This window comes from Eubalaena glacialis, chromosome 11, assembly GCF_028564815.1.
Source record: "Eubalaena glacialis isolate mEubGla1 chromosome 11, mEubGla1.1.hap2.+ XY, whole genome shotgun sequence".
Classification (NCBI taxonomy): Eukaryota; Metazoa; Chordata; class Mammalia; order Artiodactyla; family Balaenidae; genus Eubalaena; species Eubalaena glacialis.
In genome coordinates, this window is record NC_083726.1 from 49,686,269 (window position 1) to 49,705,397 (window position 19,129).

Sequence of the window (19,129 nt, forward strand, 5' to 3'; positions counted from 1 at the left end):
AGGTGAATAGGAGTAAGCTGAACACAGGTGATTGACAAGTATTTGTTGGACACCCCTTATGTACCTAATGAATAAAGAAATGTACATAGCACTTAACAAAACATCTGGGGTGATTGATATAAGAGAAAAAAGAAGTGGTCATGATTCCTGAGAAACATAGAATGTAAATAGGTAGAAATAAAGTGAAGGAGAAAAAGCACAAAATGATATGTGGAGAAGTATGAAATAATTTAGGCCATATAAAATACATCACTAATAGGAGAAACAGAGTAAATGGTCAAAGCAGAACTGGGCCAGTCTTAGAAAACTATCTTCAGTTGGTGAATGTTAAACCAAAATTTGGAATTGGTTTTAGTCTAGGATTAATGGACATGAGTGAGATTGATTTCTTTGGTGTGGCAGGAAGCATGGGGCCAAGGGAGGGATGGTAAGTACAAAGGGATTGCGAGGAAAGATAAACACATATCTCTAGTGACTTGGGAAGTGATTTAAAGAAGTGAATCTGGAAAGACAAACTTAAATACACAATCTGTGACTCGTTTTTTTAAAAAACAAATCCTTTAAAAATGTTAGGGAAGGCTTGTTGTTTGAGAAGAACCATGTTCTGCATGAAACAGTTTGAAATTTCTTTTTGTTTTTGTTTTGTTTTGTTTAAATTTTTATTTTATATTGGAGTATAGTTGATTAACCATGTTGTGTTAGTTTCAGGTGTACAGCAAAGTGATTCAGTTATACATATACATGTATCTATTCTTTTTCAAATTCTTTTCCCATTTAGGTTGTTACAGAATATGGAGCAGAGTTCCCTGTGCTATACAGTATCCTTGTTGGTTATCTATTTTAAATATAGTAGTGTGTACATGTCAATCCCAAACTCCCATTTTATCCCTCCCCCCCCACCTTTCCTCTTTGGTAACTGTAATGAAACTTGTTTTTGGTATTGATGATAGTGGGTAGCAAAGCTTAAATAAAAGACAAGTAGCCAATATATATAATACATCAATAATCATATACTTAACAAATTAGTGCAACATACAAATGTCTCATTTCTGTAAGCTGACAAGTAATTGAAATAACATGGACACTTTTTGGACCATGTGTATATTTGAGATGTGCAGATGCGCATCAAGGAGGCAGTTGTGATAAGCTCTTGACTTGGAGTCAGTGGCCTGGGCATCAGATCTTGGCTCTAATATTGATACTTAATATACCTATAACTTTGGGTAAGCTGCTTAGACGTATTCAAAGTCAATGTTACAGGTTCTGTGAGGATCAAATAAGATAATGTACGTGGAATTACCTGGCCTATGGTAGACACTCAATGTGTTTTTCTAGCTTTATTGTTTGCCCCAAGAAGTGGTGGGTCTTTATAGAGAATGTTGTAAGGCTTGGGTGGGAACAGAGATGAAGATGGAACATCTTTTAGGTGAAGCATGAAGCATGCCTTTTATATCCTTTCCATAGACGCATTCAGTATGTTCCATAACTCTAAACAACATCGCTCCTTTTCTGGAAGTGGTCTGGGTGGAAATAGGCCTGCTCTTAGCCAATCACAAGGATTGACCTTTTACTGCACAAAGCAAACATTTACAAAAAATAGCTTTCCCCCCACCTCAGAACTTAGTTTATTGTAGAAAATTTTGGAAAATCCAGAATGTGAAGACCATCTGTAATCGCACTAGCCAGAGAAACCTATTTTGGTGAATTTTCTTCCGATCTCTTTTATATAACATATATCTAAATTGGAATCAACCATACATATCTTTTGTAACCTGATTTTTTTCATCTTTCACTATACAGAAAGCATATTCTTATGTCATTGTACATAAGAATTTTTTTAATATAATTTTGAATGGTTATGTAGTATCCTATAGTATAGCTCTACCAATAATTTATCTAATTTTTCCCTATTTTAGAGGCTATTTAGAATATTTGCCATAATACATAGCACTGTAACGATATGTAAATCCCTGATTTCTTTAAAATAGATTTCAAGAAATGGAATTATTACTTCAAAAATTAAAACCCCTTTAAGCCTCTTAACTCATATTGAAAAATTATCCTGTGGAAAGGCTGTACTCCTGTCAGCAGTGTATGAGACTCAGTATTTCCTAGAACCCTAAGCATTTCTGTGAAGACTTCCTTCACAAGTGATTGCCACGCCTATCATCTGTGCTGATTAATTTCTGGAAACCTTTATTAATGGTCATTTACTAAAAATCATTGCCATTGTATTTAAGGCTTTTCATTTCTTGCTTATCTTCCTCATAATTTACATGTTTTCTTTTAAAAACAGCAAACCAGTAAAAGCGTTAATAAAACTAAAATGGAGATTTAATTTCTTAGATTAAAATTGAGACAGGCTGACAAATTCAGACTTGTGGGAAGACTGGATGGATGGTTGCCTGGGAAATATTTTATGAATCACTGTTTTTAAAACCTCCAGAGCCAGGAAGAAGGGGCTGATTAGCTGGGATGGGCTATCACATTCCCATTTCATATATTTCTAGAAATAGCACAGTTTTGTGCACGTGTTAAATGGTCCAAAATTAATTAATGATGATAAAACCAGGAGATGAGTTGCTTTAGGCAAATTTGGTCCCCTGATCTAGTCATGAACCTCTGTTAAGTAGGATGAGCAATCCTTCACCAATCTCTTATGTGTTTGTATTTACCTGTGTATATGTCTGTCTCCTTCACTGGCTAGTAGAGTTCCTTGAGATGGAGAATGCGTGTTTTCATGTTAGTTTTAGAGCTGTAGGACTGGAGAACAATATCTGTAAGAGAATCATGTAGACGAATGATTACTTGATGGCTGGCTAGTAAAGGACTTTTTGAGCATAATAGCAATGGAAGAAAACCCAAAGGAAATTATTAAAAGATTTGAATATATGAAAAGTTAAAATGTGTCTATACTGCCCCCTCCTCCATAAACATCCAAGCCCATAAACAAACTTACATGACAAAACAAATAGGGAAAAATAGTTTCAATAAAATCAACAGCAAGAGATTTAACGCCTTTACTATATAAAGAACTCATAAAAATCAATAAGAAAACTATTGAGCCCAATAGTTAAATGGACAAAGGACAAGAATACATAATTCACCAAAGAGAAAATAGAAATGACTAACAAATATTAAAAATGCCCAACTTTACTTTTTTCAAATTTTTTTATCGTGGTAAAATACACATAACTTTTATCATCTTAATCATTTTTAAGTGTACAGTTCAGTGGCCTAAAGCTGTTTTAATTGAAGAAATGCAGAACAAAACAATCAGATACCATTTTTTGATTATTAAATGAAAAAAATCTCTTCAAAAATGATAATAAACCTAGCAAAAGCAGAGTTAATAGAAATGTATTTTGGTACCTTTCTGGAAAGCAGTTTGGGAATATGTATCAAAATCTTGAAAGTATATTAACGCATATATGTGGAATCTAGAAAAATGATACAGATGAACCTGTTTGCATAGCAGAAATAGAGACACAGACGTAGAGAACAAATTTATAGACACCAAGGGGGGAAAGGGGGGGATGGGATGAATTGGGAGATTGGGATTGACATATATACACTAACTAATATGTATAAAATAGATAACTAATGAGAACCTGCTGTATAGCACAGGGAACTCTACTTCACTTTCCTGTAGAGTAGAAACTAACACAACATTGTAAAACAACTATACCCCAATTAAAAAAAAAAAAATCTTGAAAGATGTTTATACTCTTTGACACAAGAGTCCCACTTTTAGAAATTTATTCTAAGGAAACAATGTGAAAGGTGAGTAAAGATGTTTATAATACACAATGCTATTTATCTTACCAAAATACTAGAAAAATTAAAAAATTCAACAGTGAGAGATAATTAAATACATTTAAGCCAGATAATGGATTACATATTCATTAAAATAATGTTAATGGAAAAAATTTAATAACATGGCAAAATACTTAGAATTTGAATTGGAGAGTATTTATAAAGTAGACATTTATACATACTTGTATATGTGCATAGAAAAATTACTAGAAAGAAATATACCAGTCTATTAGCAAGAACTATTTCTGGATAGTGGAATTACAAATGATTTCTCCTTCATAGTCTATGTATTATTGAGCTTTTAACAATGATAATGTATTGCAAGTATAACTTGAATTTAACCGTAGAGATTTATCTTAGAGAAAGTTGGTTAAAGAAAAGCAAGGAATAAGCAAAAGGTGGAAGGGGACATGAGAGACATATGAAAGCTATATGCTGCAGGAAAGAGGTAGTGAAGAGGGAGAAGTTAAAGGTCTGAGGAGAGGTCCTCCTTGGGGCTGAGGTCCGAGGGTATAGGGTTGGGTGAGACCTGAGGGGGCATCCTCTTCCACTGAGCCGTGAAGGAGGAACATGCAGACGAGTTAGTCAGTGGGAATAAGGAAACGGCAAGATTTTTGCTTGATGACTGCTATTATCCCTCAAAGAGAAACAAGTGAGACTCTCTGCTGGGCATCTTCAGTGAAGCTTGAGAAAAGTGTGAAGTCTGAATTTGCCACTGAACAGAAAGGAAGGAGCTCATGTGTTATTTCCCTCCAAAACCCGATCCTTACTCTTATTCCTCTGATCAGCAGTTGGCACCAATGAACCAAGACAAAAATCTAGAAATGATCTTCCCCACTCTTATTGCTCAACAAAGTCCTCATACTTCAACCCCCTAAATATCTCCGGAACCAGTCTTCTCTCCATCTCTTCTCCACCTTCTTGCTGGGGTTGCTGCAGTAGATTCCAAACTAGTCTCTCTAGGCTCATTTGTCTCTTCTAACTCCCAATCCACCCATCATACTGTTGCCAGACCCATCTTTCAAAAACCCAATAAGGCATTTTGTTGTGTCTGTATTTAAAATACTTTAAGGTCTTCAGTTGCCTTTAAGATAAAATCCAAATTCCTCTGCAGGATATGAAAAGCACTTCTTGATCTTGTTCTTGTACCTTTTCAACTTTAATTTTTTCTCATCATTTATTTATCCATCCATCCTTCCATTGATTTAAATGCCTACAATATGCTAGCAAATGTGCAGGCTAGGTGCTACTGAAATAATACAAAGAAGTCTAGACATGGTATTTGTGTAAGAGCAACTTAGGGTCTGGTGAGGAAAATAAATCTAAATAGCTGTGATAAATGTTATAGTTATCACAGTATATACAAGGTGCACTGAATACACAAAGGAATGGGTGTCAGGTCTCTGAAGGAGGGGTTGGGCAGGGAGATGAAGTGAGAAAAAGTTTCTTGAACTGAATCTTGAAAGGTAAGTAAATTTTGGGGTCTTTTTTTTGGTGGAGAAGATGGAAAAACATGTTTTGGGTAGAGGCATCAGTGTGAGCAAAGGCGTGGAGCACAGAGTGCAAGTGTGTGAAAGAGAAGGAGGCCAGGGCCAGATGCTGGAGTTCCAGGCTCTGTCTGAAGGCAGTGGGAAATAATTGACAAGTTTTAGACAGAAGAGTAAATTAATTAGATTTGGGACTTAAAAAGATCTGGTTGACTATAGAGTGGAGGATGGACTGGAGGGGTGTAAGATACTGGAGGCAGTGAGGCCATCTGGAAGGTTGTTATTTAGAGGAGAGATGATGAAGGCCTATGGGTGGAACCTAGGAAAGAAAGTGGGGTGCTTTAGAAATGTTAAGGGGGCATTATGTTCTACAGCAATGCATCTCAAAGTACGGTTCCTGAACTGATGACAGTCTATGAATTGTTTGTTACCATCTGCTGTGAGATAAATACAGAAGTTGAGAGTAAGAATTAAGGAATCAGGGACTTCCCTGGTGGCGCAGCGGTTAAGAATCCGCCTGCCAATGCAGGGGACACGGGTTCAATCCCCTGGTCTGGGAAGATCCCACATGCTGCGGAGCAACTAAGCCCGTGCGCCACAACTACTGAGCCTGCGCTCTATAGCCCACGAGCCACAACTACTGAGCCCACGTGCCTAGAGCCTGTGCTCTGCAACAAGAGAAGCCACCGCAATGAGAAGCGTGCGCATCGCATCAAAGAGTAGCCCCCACTCGCCGCAACTAAAGCCCGCGCAGCAACAAAGACCCAATGCAGCCAAAAATAAATAAATAAATAAATTAAATTAAATAAAAAAGATTTAAGAAACATTTGTAGCAAGTTAAAGGAGTAATTTTACATTTGCAAAATCTAACAGAGAACAAATTGGACTTGGATTTTGTAGATCTTTGCTTTTTATTTCATTTTTCTAGTTACTCATCTTTATTGTATTTTATGAAAGTATTGGACCACATGGGCAGGAAATACGAAGTGGACCACATTTGGCTGACAAGCACTCACCTACAGGACTTAGTGACTGAATGAATATGGGAGTAGGTGGAAGGAAGGAGTGTAATATGACTCTTGGGTCTGATAACTGGAGTGGTAGGTACAGAAAGTTACAGAAGCAAACATTTTTTTAAAAAGATGTTAAATTCCCACTTCCCTATTGTTTCATGCCACAGTCATATTTTTAAAAATGCATTTGGGGAAACACGTCACAATCTTTTATTCCTCTAGGTTTTTGCGTGCACCATTTTCTCTACCAGAAACATTCCTCACTCCCTTCTTCACTTGGCTAATACTTAATATAAAGACAAATGTTGTAAATTCATTTATGTATCATCAACATTGCACTAAATGCCTTACATTTATTATTTTTTTAATCCTCACAATAACCCTGTGAAGGAGGGGTCTGGTTTTGCAGATGAGAAAACTGAGATTTAGAGAGGTTAGGCAATTTGTTCAAGGTTATCCAGCTAGTAAACTAGTGGAGCTGGGCTTTGAACCCAAGAAATCCAACTCAGGAACCCATGTGCTTAATCACTGAAACGTACTGCCTCATGAAGACTCAGCTCAACTGTCACCTCTTCCAGGAATTTTTCCTTGTTGCCCTTACTTATGGGTGCATCTCCTGTGTTCCCACAAAGCACACGCACATGCCTATCTCCATTATGGCACTTGCCATTCCCTATTACAAGCGTGTGTTTGTTTGTTGCTTCCTTTTTTTCCCCCTAAGCTGTGAGCTCCCTGAGGGCAGGAAGGATTCCTTACATCCCTGAATCCTCAATCCAGAGCACAGTGCCCGGTATTCAGTAGGAGCTTGGTAACTGTTGAATAAATGGAGGCATGAGAAAACCTAATATGTTATTGGTAGGATGTTGGATGAGGCCAGAAAATAGAGGATCTGGGCTAAACCTGTGCAGGAAGCTTGGGGTCAGATCGTGAAGAGTGCTATGCTGGGTTTAGAAACTTGCAAGCAACAGTCACAAAATCCTTTATTCTTTTCACATCCATGGATATTATGCTTTTCAAGGTATAACTCTGCAATGGGAACACTAACCAGAGTTGTGCTAGCACATGTTTAACAGCTGCTTCCTTCCCTTTCCCTGCCAAAAGCTCTGATTTGTTGTATTTTTTTCAATTTTATTTTTTAATTGAAGTCTAGTTGATTTACAATGTTGTGCCAATCTCAGCTGTACAGCAAAGTGACTCGGTTACACACATATAATGTTGTGTTTTTTTTAATTACTTAATTTTCAAAACTTTTTCTTTTATACTGGAGTATAGTTGATTAACAATGTTGTGATAGTTTCAGGTGTACAGCAAAGTGACTCAGTTATACACATGTAACGTTGTGTTTTTTTTAATTACTTAATTTAAAAAACTTTTAATTTTATACTGGAGTATAGTTGATTAACAATGTTGTGATAGTTTCAGGTGTACAGCAAAGTGATTCAGTTATACATATACATGTATCTATTCTTTTTCAAATTCTTTTCCCATTTAAGCTGTTACATGATACTGAGCAGAGTTCCCTGCACTATGCAGTAGGTCCTTATTGGAAGGGATAGTTAGGGAGTTTGAGACTGACATGTACACACTGCTATATTTAAAATGGATAACCAACAAAGTTGTGTTTTTTTTTATTTCCATGGTGTACATGCTTCTGTCACTGCCAGTTTCTTTTTAAAAAAATTTTATGTATATATATGTATATGTATTACTGAAACACAGTTGTACAATGTTATATTAGTTTCAGGTGTACTACTTAAGGATTTGATGTTTCCATACATTATGAAATGATCACCACAATGAGTCTAGTAACCATCTGTCCCCATATGAATTTATTACAGTATCATTGACCATATTCCTTATCTGTCACAGTCCATTTCAAGCTACCAGTGTGACGTTACTGAACATGGATGTGGGAAGAGATCCACAGTATTATGCCATTAAAAAATATTTCCGGGCTTCCCTGGTGGCGCAGTGGTTGAGAATCTGCCTGCCAATGCAGGGGACACGGGTTCGAGCCCTGGTCTGGGAAGATCCCACATGCTGCGGAGCAACTGGGCCCGTGAGCCACAACAACTGAGCCTGCGCGTCTGGAGCCTGTGCTCCGCAACAAGAGAGGCTGCGATAGTGAGAGGCCCGCGCACCGCGATGAAGAGTGGCCCCCGCTCGCCGCATCTGGAGAAAGCCCTCGCACAGAAACGAAGACCCAACACAGCCAGAAATAAATAAATAAATAAATAAATAAATAAAAAAGTTTCCCCCCCACAGTTACAATAGACATAAATGACCTGAAGAGCACAGGTAAGAGTAACATGTAGTGAAATAATTAGGAGGTAATGAGTTTTGAGTGTTTATTACCTTTGTTTTTACTATGTCGTTAAGTTTATGTAATTTGATTTTTAATAATGACGGTGTTTAACAGCTGGCTTACAAAATTCCTTCAATTTTAACAATCGGCTCTCATGATTGGATAGGAGCCGACTCCTCCACACCACTGTCATTACTCCCTTTCCCTACAGATTCATGCCAGCCCAGTCTCCTGGGACTGGTCTTCTTCCTAAGCAGGTCACTTATACGAAGCCCTGGGTCAGTGGCTTTCTTTTTTTTTTTTTTATAAATTTATTTATTTAATTTATTTATTTTTGGCTGTGTTGGGTCTTCGTTTCTGTGTGAGGGCTTTCTCTAGTTGCGGCAAGTGGGGGCCACTCTTCATCACGATGCGCAGGCCTCTCACCGTCAAGGCCTCTCGTTGCGGAGCACAGGCTCCAGACGCGCAGGCTCAGTAATTGTGGCTCACGGGCCCAGTTGCTCCGCGGCATGTGGGATCTTCCCAGACCAGGGCTCGAACCTGTGTCCCCTGCATTGGCGGGCGGATTCTCAACCACTGCGCCACCAGGGAAGCTCTGGGTCAGTGGCTTTCTGAGGCGGCATTAGCTCTCTCGTTGTATGTTCTAATCTTTGTGAGCCTCGCCCTCAGTACTCAAGTCTTTCTTTGTTTGCAACAACCAAGGTGTCCTACACAGACCACCATCCCTCCAGACACTGCTTTTTGTCCTGAAAGTAGTTTCCTTCTGATGCCTTCTTGACTCAGGGTTGATCAAATCATACAAGTTCTGCTCTGCACAGTGAGGCGCCGTTCACATAAGGACTGCTTTCCTGACCGTCACATGCTACACTGCTTTCTGTTCCTTATTGCCCCACGCTACTGTCTCAATATGTGCCCTGGCATTTGGACTTGCTTTGACTCTATTTCCTGGTTCTTCTATCCTGCATATGCTCTTACTTTTGGATCTACCTTTGGATTCAAGGTTCCTTTTGCTTCAACAGCTGAAACCTGGTCTTATTCCATGATCTGATTATATGGCTGTCTGGCTTCCTGGCTTTGGCCTTGCCAACCACAACTCAAATCCAAATGCTGATAAACAGCAACATGAGAAAATGAGCTGACTTAAGCAGATATTACTGTTTTAGTGTGATCAGTATCTGCCAATAGTTGCAAAAACCATGCTTGCCTTACTTCTAAACAACTCCTGGAGATTCAAGACTGCTGAGAGCTCTGAAGGGGGCCTAGGTTAAAATAATGGAGCAGCTGAATTAAACAAATGGCAGCTCTTCCCCAGCTGTCAGTTCAAAGAAGGTTCAGAGGAGATTGAGTAAATATGTAGGTCCTTTATCAATTGAGTTTCTCCTTGCCACTGCCCAGAGGAAGGACATATGGGATAAATCTAGGCTAAGCATTAAATGGTTTTGAAATGCACACTCTTATACTTTTCTGCTCTTTGAACCTAATAAAATCAAGGCTCTTCATTAAGAAAGGGGGTTTGGCGTTTCTCTTTGTGTTCAACTGATATTAATACTGGTAACCTAATAGCGATACAAAACTAATGTGAATAGATTTCAGCCTTGAATATTCTTGAATGATTTAGGAATCAATTTGCAAAAAATCACAAGGGAAAAAGCATGCTAAAAAAATTCAATTGGGAATAAAAACTTTTAGTTATTGGTTTAGGACTCATGCTGTTGGTTGGAGGTGAGGACTTGCTCAAGTGCCTCAGGCTTCATTGATGCTCTGTCCCTGCTTCAAGGTGACTGGGGCAGTTCCCAGACCAGGAAAAGGTTTCTGAGCTTATCATTGAACAGAGAGAATCCTTATTAACTCAAAGATTGATTTTCCCACATTCCAGGAGAGCAGTTATGTTTAATGACATACTAAATAACTGCCCTGGAATAGGAAGTTGGTTTTCTGAAGAACATTTTGATTCTCAGACTCTTTCCATAGAAGGAGAATTACCTTAAGTCTTTTCCTGGACAAGGTAGGGTTGGTAACAACTATTCCAAGAAATAAATAAACAATTGAGTGAAGTTAGAGCTCTCTGAGTCTTACCTTCTTACCAAAGAAAAGATGCCCAGCAGGGCCGGCTTTGTGGATATGTGATGTGTACACACAGAGTCCTGCACTGAGAGGGGTTCTGCACTTGGCTTAATGCTGTTGCCATCTTGGAATTCTTAGTAATTTTTTCCAGTTTCATTTTCATTTTTCACTGGGTCCCGCAAATGATGGAGCTGGTCCTGATGGCAAGAGAGGTGGAAAAAAGGCTTTCAAAGAGGTCTTTGTTTTGTTTTTGTTTTTGTTTTTTTTCTGTGAGGATGCTCCAGAACAATACTGAAAACATGCCTTAGAAAAAAATGTTATAGTTTTTATTTATCCATCCAGGCAAGAGTAAACTGAGAACACGGCAATCACGAGTGGTGTTATACACATCCAAGTGCATGTAACAACAAACATTTATATGGTGCTCATTACCACGTGCCAGGCTTTGCATACATTAGCTCTCTTAATCAGCATTTTATCCCCATTTTGCAGTTGAGGATACGAGGTACAGAGAGGGTGAGAAAATCACCAAAGTTCACATAGGTAAGTAAGTGGCAGAGCCTAGATATAAACCAAGGCAGTATGGCTTCAGAATGTTTTTTAATGTAATGTTCCTTCTTTCTACTAAATGGAATAATGACATTGGTTTGCTGAGAGATGCTTTTCAGTATTTCTGATTGTTCTGGTTATTACTTTTGAATTCAGAGAAAACTGATTAGCTAGGGCCCTTTAAAGGCTTAAGTCTACGTGCACTTGGAAACTAATAGTGAAATGCACCATAGGGCAAACACATCCTTTCCTTTGGAACATCAACTACTGACTATGTACTAAACATATCACACTTCAGTGTCTCATGACTGGCGTTCAATTTTGACTCAAAAGATTTTTAACTATGCTACTAAGCTTATATGCCAGAGGCCCCATGTTCACCCTTGGATATTTACACTATACTTTATTCCCTTCAAGGAATTGGAGTTTGGCTTATACTTGCTGGATATGTTAAATGATCCTGTAAAGCCATGTTTATATTAAAGAGTCTTCCTCAACTTCATTTTTCAAAATCTACGTAGGTACCAGAGCATATTGGTTGAAAGGATGGGCTCTAGCATCCTGTGGCTACTTTTCTGGCCCTGAGATTTGCCTCTGTAATAAGGATAATAAAAACAGACACCTACATGGCTGCCATGAGACTAGAAAGTATCTTGCACTTCCCAGAAACATGGTTAATACTCAATAGAGGTGAATAATTGTTTGATTTATAAAAACTGGTATAGAATAGTGCAGTTATATCTTAGGGATAAAAATTCTTTGAGCCTCAGTTCATTTAGCATAAAATAAAGTTAATAACACCCATCTCACAAGGTGTTATAAGGATTAAATAATATAATACATATGAAGTGCTTAGCACAGGGCCTGGCATATAGTAATTTCTTACTAAGTGGGAACTTCTATTATTCTATTTGAATTTTTTGTCTGTAATGTAAGTCTAGGTCATTTCACAATAGAATTTGGGGCCCAGTATAAAACCATTCTGTTTTTAATAATATTTTTCATCTTCTTCTTCTTCGTAGGTCACATTCTGTTAGGGGAATGAGATAAATATTGGTTTTTACTCTGCACTGATACTTTTTTGTAGTAATTATGCCCTTTAAAAATACCCTTTGGAAAATGGTTCTGATGAACCTAGGGGGCAGGACAGGAATAAAGACGCAGACATAGAGAATGGACTTGAGGACACGGGGAGGGGGAAGGGTAAGCTGGGACGAAGTGAGAGAGTAGCGTTGACATATATACACTACCAAATGTAAAATAGATAGCTAGTGGGAAGCAGCCACATAGCACAGGGAGATCAGCTTGGTGCTTTGTGACCACCTAGAGGGGTGGGATAGGGAGGGTGGGAGGGAGACGCCAAGAGGGAGGGGATATGGGGATATATGTACGCATATAGCCGATTCACTTTGTTATACAGCAGAAACTAACACAACATTGTAAAGCAATTATACTCCAATAAAGATGTTAAAAAAAAATACCCTTTGGAAAGATATGTTGGTCTTTTTTCCAACGGTCCTCTTATAAAGGGCTATTAAAATAATGCATAAAAGAAATAACGTTCATTCATTATTAATACCTTGTAGCAGTGATTACATCAGCTCAGTCTGGCCACTGATCAGCCCTCAGAGTCCTCCCTTCAAGCAGAGTTCAGGGAGCAGACAACAGAGGGAAGGCAAAGAGCACATCTTCTCCCGTGTGCTCCAGATCTTGCTCTGTCAGGGAGGTCCTCCTTCTTCTGTACCTTCAGCTCTTCTCCTCCATTGGCTCCTTTCTCTCCACCCACCAATATGCCGAGGTCTTTTCCACCTTTCAAACAAGAAACAGAACTATTTTCCCCTCAAACTTGTTGCTCCACTGAAGTACTATTTCATCTTTCCGTTTTCTTTGACTGTTGAACTTCAGCTAAAAGTAGGCTTCACTTCCTTAACATCTCCCACTCTTTACTCCTTTCTTTCACGGTCTTTCACCCTTAGGACTTTCCAGAAATTTTTGTCTTGAAAGCATTAAGAACTTCCTAATCATCAAGGTGTTTGATCTTTTCTTAGTCTTCATTCTTCTTGACCTGTCTGACTTATGATACTGTTGAAATCTTGATATCCTGTTAGAGTCTGGGACACTGTTTGTCCCTAATTTTTTGACTTTTGTATCTTGGGTTGCTCATAGAAAATGGCAATGATGCCCACTCTGCAGAATGTTGTGAGGATAAAATGAAGTGCTATTGTTACCTGAGAATAATATCTAGAATGGTCTCTTTTAGGTAGATGGAAGGCCAACAGACACCATTGTTTAGGGAAAAATTAGGGGAAAGTGTGTAACAGAACTTTTATATCGACAAATACTGTCCTTTTGGGAGGTTGCAAAAAATTGTACATATATATTTGCATAAGGTACAGGGAGCCTTCTAGGAATTAGTGGATAAAACTCTTAAAACTTTTTGAGGAGAAAATATTTGCAAACAATGTGACCAACAAGGGCTTAATTTCCAAAATATACAAACAGCTCATATAACTCCATATCAAAAACACAAACAACCCAATCAAAAAATGGGCAGAAGACCTGAATAGACATTGCTCCAAAGAAGACATACAGATGGCCAATAGGAACATGAAAAGATGCTCAGCATCACTAATTAGTAGACAAATGCAAATCAAAACTACAATGAGGGGCTTCCCTGGTGGCGCAGTGGTTGGGAATCCGCCTGCCAATGCAGGGGACAAGGGTTCAAGCCCTGGTCCGGGAAGTTCCCACACGCCACGGAGCAACGAAGCCTGTGTGCCACAACTACTGAGCCTGCACTCTAGAGCCCGCGAGCCACAACTACGGAAGCCTGCGTGCCTAGAGCCCGTGCTCCACAACAAGAGAAGCCACTGCAATGAGAAGCCCACGCACCGAAACGAAGAGTAGCCCCCGCTCGCTGCAACTAGAGAAAGCACGCATGCAGCAAGGAAGACCCAATGCAGCCAAAATTAAGTAAATTAAATAAATAAATAAATAAATAAATAAAACCTACAATGAGGTATCACCTCACATCAGTTGGAACGGCCATCATCAGAAAGTCTACAAATAATAAATTCTATATTAAAAAAATGCGTTTATTTAGGGTGTGGAGAAAAGGGAACCCTCCTACACTGTGGGTGCAGCCATTGTGGAAAACAGTATGGAGGTTCCTTAAAAAACTAAAAATAGAACTACCATATGATCCAGCAATCCCACTCCTGGGCATACATCCAGAAAAGATGAAAACTCTAATTTGAAAAGATACATGCACCCCAATATTCATTGCAGCACTATTTACAATAGCCAAGACATGGAAGCAACCTAAATGTCCATCGACATATGAATGGATAAAGAAGATGTGGTACATATATACAGTGGAATATTACTCAGCCATAAAAAGAATGAAGTAATGCCATTTGCAGCAACATGGATGGACCTAGAGATTATCATACTAAGTGAAATAAGTCAGAAAGAGAAAGACAAAACTTATATGATATCACTTCTATGTGGAATCTAAAAAAATGATACAAATGCATTTATTTACAAAACTGAAACAGACTCATAGACATAGAAAACAAACTTATGGTTACCAAAGGGGAAAGGGGGGGGTGGATAAATTAGGAGTTTGGGATTAACAGATACACACCACTAGATATAAAACAGGTAAACAACAAGGACCTACTATATAGCACAGGGAACTATATTCAGTATATTCTAACTATATAGAATATTCTATTCTAACTATATTCACTATATTCAGTATATTATAATAACCTATAATGGAAAAGAATCTGAAAAAAGTATATATGTATAACTGAACCACTTTGCTGTACGCTTTGCTGAAACTAACACAATATTGTAAATCAACTATACTTCCATTAAAAAAAGCTTTCTGAAGTTAAATATTATCGAAAAATATCAGATGTGTTAAAATGGACCCAACTGAGGTCATTTGGCAAAGACATCAAATGCTTTTAAGGAGAAACTCACCATAAGAAAAAGGAGAATCTGGAGTGGTGACCAAGGCTGTACACCTCTAGTGATTAGAATGGAATGGAGGAGGGTTGGTTCCTGGATGGGCTATATGAACTTAATAAGGAGGCTTTAAGATAATACTGTGTGCACATGTGTGTGTAAGTATGTATATTCTGGAGACCAAAGTCATGGAAGGGCTAACTTAAGAGTCCAGTACTGAAGTGATTTGGGGTGTCCATAGCTGGCCTAATATGGAAAGAGAGCCATCTGCCCTTGCACTTGAGAAATTCTTGCACGCTGGGGCAGCAAAGAGCAACTTCATGTTCTTTGCAGGGAGTTTGGAGTCATAATTTCCTGCAATAAGGCAGGAAGAAAGACATAAAAGGCATACAGATTAGAAAGAAGGAAGTAAAACTCTATTCACAGATAACATGATCATTTATATAGAAAATCCTATGCAATCTCCAAAGGGCTCCAAGAACTAATAAGTGACCTTGTAGCAAGATTGTAGGATACAAGATCATATACAAAAATCAATTGTATTTGAATATACTAGCAATGAACAATCAGACACTGAAATAAAAACATTTACAATAACATAAAAATATGAAATATTTTAGAATTAATTTGAAAAAAGATGTGAAAGACCAGTACATGGAAAACTACAAAACGTTGCTGACAGAAACTAAAGAGGAACCAAAATAGAGAGATATATTATGTATAGAGATTGGAAGACTCAATATGGTTAAGATAGCAGTTCTCTCTAAATTAAAATATAAATTCAACACAATCTCAATCAAAATCTTAGCACTTTTTTTTTTCTTTTAGTAGAAATTGATAAGCTGATTCTAAAATTTATATGGAAATGCAAAGGACCTAAAATAGCTTAAACAATTTGAAATAAGAGAACAAATGTGGAGAACTTACACTACCAGACGTCAAGGTTTATTATGACACTATAGTACTCAAGACAGTGTGGTATTGGCATAAGGAAAACAAATAGATCAATGGAACAGAATAGAGAGTTCAGAAATAGATCTACACATATATGGTCAATTTTTGACAAGGGAATAAAGATAATTCAGTTAAAAAGGATAATTTTTTTCAACAAATGATGCTGGAACAATTAGATATTCATCTGCAAACCTCCATACTGTTCTCCATAGTAGGTGCATCAACTTACATTGCCATCAACAGTGTAGGAGGGTTCCTTTTTCTCCACACCCTTTCCTGCATTTATTATTTGTAGACTTTTTGATGATGGCCATTCTGACCAGTGTGAGGTGATACCTCATTGTAGTTTTGATTTGCATTTCTCTAATAATTAGTGATGTTGAGCATATTTTCATGTTCCTGTTGGCCATCTGTATGTCTTTTTTTGGAGAAATGTCTATTCAGGTCTTATGCCCATTTTTTGATTGGGTTGTTTTTTTGTTTGATATTAAGCTGTATGAGCCGTTTGTATATTTTGGAGATTAATCCCTTGTTGATAGCATTGTTTGCAAATATTTTCTCCCAGTCTGTAGGTTGTCTTTTCATTTTGTTTATGGTTTCCTTTGCTGTGTGAAAGCTTTTAATTAGGTCCCATTTGTTTACTTTTGTTTTTATTTTCATTACTCTAGGAGATGGATACAAAAAAATATTGCTGCGATTTATGTCAAAGAGTGTTCTGCCTATATTTTTCTCTAGTGGTTTTATAGTATCTGGTCTTGCATTTAGGTCCTTAATCCATTTTGAGTTTATTTTTGTATATGGTGTTAGAGAATGTTCTAATTTCATTCTTTTATGTGTAGCTGTCCAGTTTTCCCAGCACCACTTATTGAAGAGACTGTCTTTTCTCCATTGTATATTCTTGCCTCCTTTATTGTGATTAATTGACCATAAGTGCATGGGTTTATTTCTGGGCTCTCTATCCTGTTTCACTGATCTATATGTCTCTTATTGTGCCAGTAGCATACTGTTTTGATGACTGTAGCTTTGTAGTATAGCCTGAAGTCAGGGATCGTGATTCCTCTAGCTCTGTTCTTCTTTCTCAAGATTGTCTTGGCTATTTGGGGTCTTTTGTGTTTCCATACAAATTAAAAATTTTTTTGTTCTAATTCTGTGAAAAATGCCATTGGTAATTTTATAGGGATTGCATTGAGTCTGTAGATTGCCTTGGGTAGTATGGTCATTTTAACAATATTGATTCTTCCAGTTCAGGAACATCGTATATCTTTCCATCTGTTTGTGTCATCTACATACTTCTTTATATTACAGCTGCAAACACATTTATTACCACCTCTACAAGCCTGAAAGATTCTTGAAGGTAGTGACCTATGTATTTATTATTTATCCTAGTACCCCAGTGATGTCTTAGAGAATGTCTTATAAATACTAACTGTATATATACACAATAAATATGTTCACCTGAGGATTTTCTTAATAACTGAGGATGGCCCAAGGGTTGAAAACATTTTGTTGTATTTAAAAAATATGAAACTTTTCCTGATTGTGGTGTATGCAACCTTCATATGCATAAGATTGGGGAATTATTTCCCTTATATTTAGGTTGCTTAATCTCTTAACTTGTTATGTAAATACCTTTTGTTTGTGATCTCAAGAGACATTTCTCATTACCTAAGTACGAGAAGCTATTGTTTGTAGTGGATTTGTAATTGTTTGATGATCACCTTCATAATGTGTACACTTACATCTTGAGCAAAAATAGCAAAAAGAGTCAATGATTATATTATAGAGAAAATAACAAAAGTCTGTTTCTGGAACATTTCTTCATATTTTTTGACATCTTGTTGAAATAAGGAAACGCAAGCCCTATCTAAGAAATAGGGCACTGATAGAAACCTGAGAATAATTTTGTTGCAGAGTTAAAGTGAATTAGAAAATAGGCCAAGACGAGAGCTTTAGTTCAGTTTCAAATATCTGACAAAATTGGGAAATTGGATAAAAGGAGTTTAGGAAATTGTACTGAATGAAAATGTACTGATGTTTTGTATTTGTTCCAATGTAAAAGCATCTATTTCCCTCACAGAGAGATGGATACATAATGGTCTCAGATCTAATGGAAGTGCTCATTTCCAGGGGTATTGTAGTTTTGAAATGGGTGTGTTTGAGGTTTCTGGCTCTAATTTCATATTATTAAACTCTGAAATTACAGAAGCCTTTCCGAAGTAATCCTTGAGTTTCAGAATGGCCTCACGGTGCACCATGAGCTTGTTGTGTACAAAGTTTGAAGGGCTTGTTTGCAATACAATCCCTTTTGTTACAACCAGAGCTATATCTTAGTTTTTGCCTTTCCCATGGGCTGGGTTTCTTCCTCTGATCAGCCTCAGAGCTTAGCCTGGGTGATGGAGTGGCAAACACTGAAGGTTTCAAAAGCAGATAATAGGGCAGAGATGACAAGGTCAGGGTTTGGAGGTAGACTTGGGTTTCAATCCTAATTCTATCACATAGGAGCTCTGTGGCCCTGGTTCAGTTGTCTAGCTTCTCAAGCTTCATTTTCCCCATCTGCCAAAGGCTGCCATGAGTGTCAAGAGCTTAGCGTGGTGCCTGGCACAGAGAACACACACTCAAAATGTATGCTAGTAGTATTAGCAACCAGAAATTATCTTAGTTTTACTCCAAGAAAATAGCCCTAGCTTTGTGCCGAGGATAATTTTTTTAAAATGATAGTGTGGATGTCGACATTTTTCTTAGAAACATTTCTAGAGGATATTCGGTGGTTGTGTATCTAAAAGGCCTGCCCAACTTTACCCAAAAGATACACAGTAACAGTGCCTCCAAATAGATACACCAATGGTGCTATGGAACCCCAGATATTGTCCGCTCAATTCACTGTGGGCAGGAAGAGGATCTATTTTTAAGGGGAGGGAAGAGGACCATAACTGGTTGAAAATAGGATTCTCCTCCATCTTCTCTCT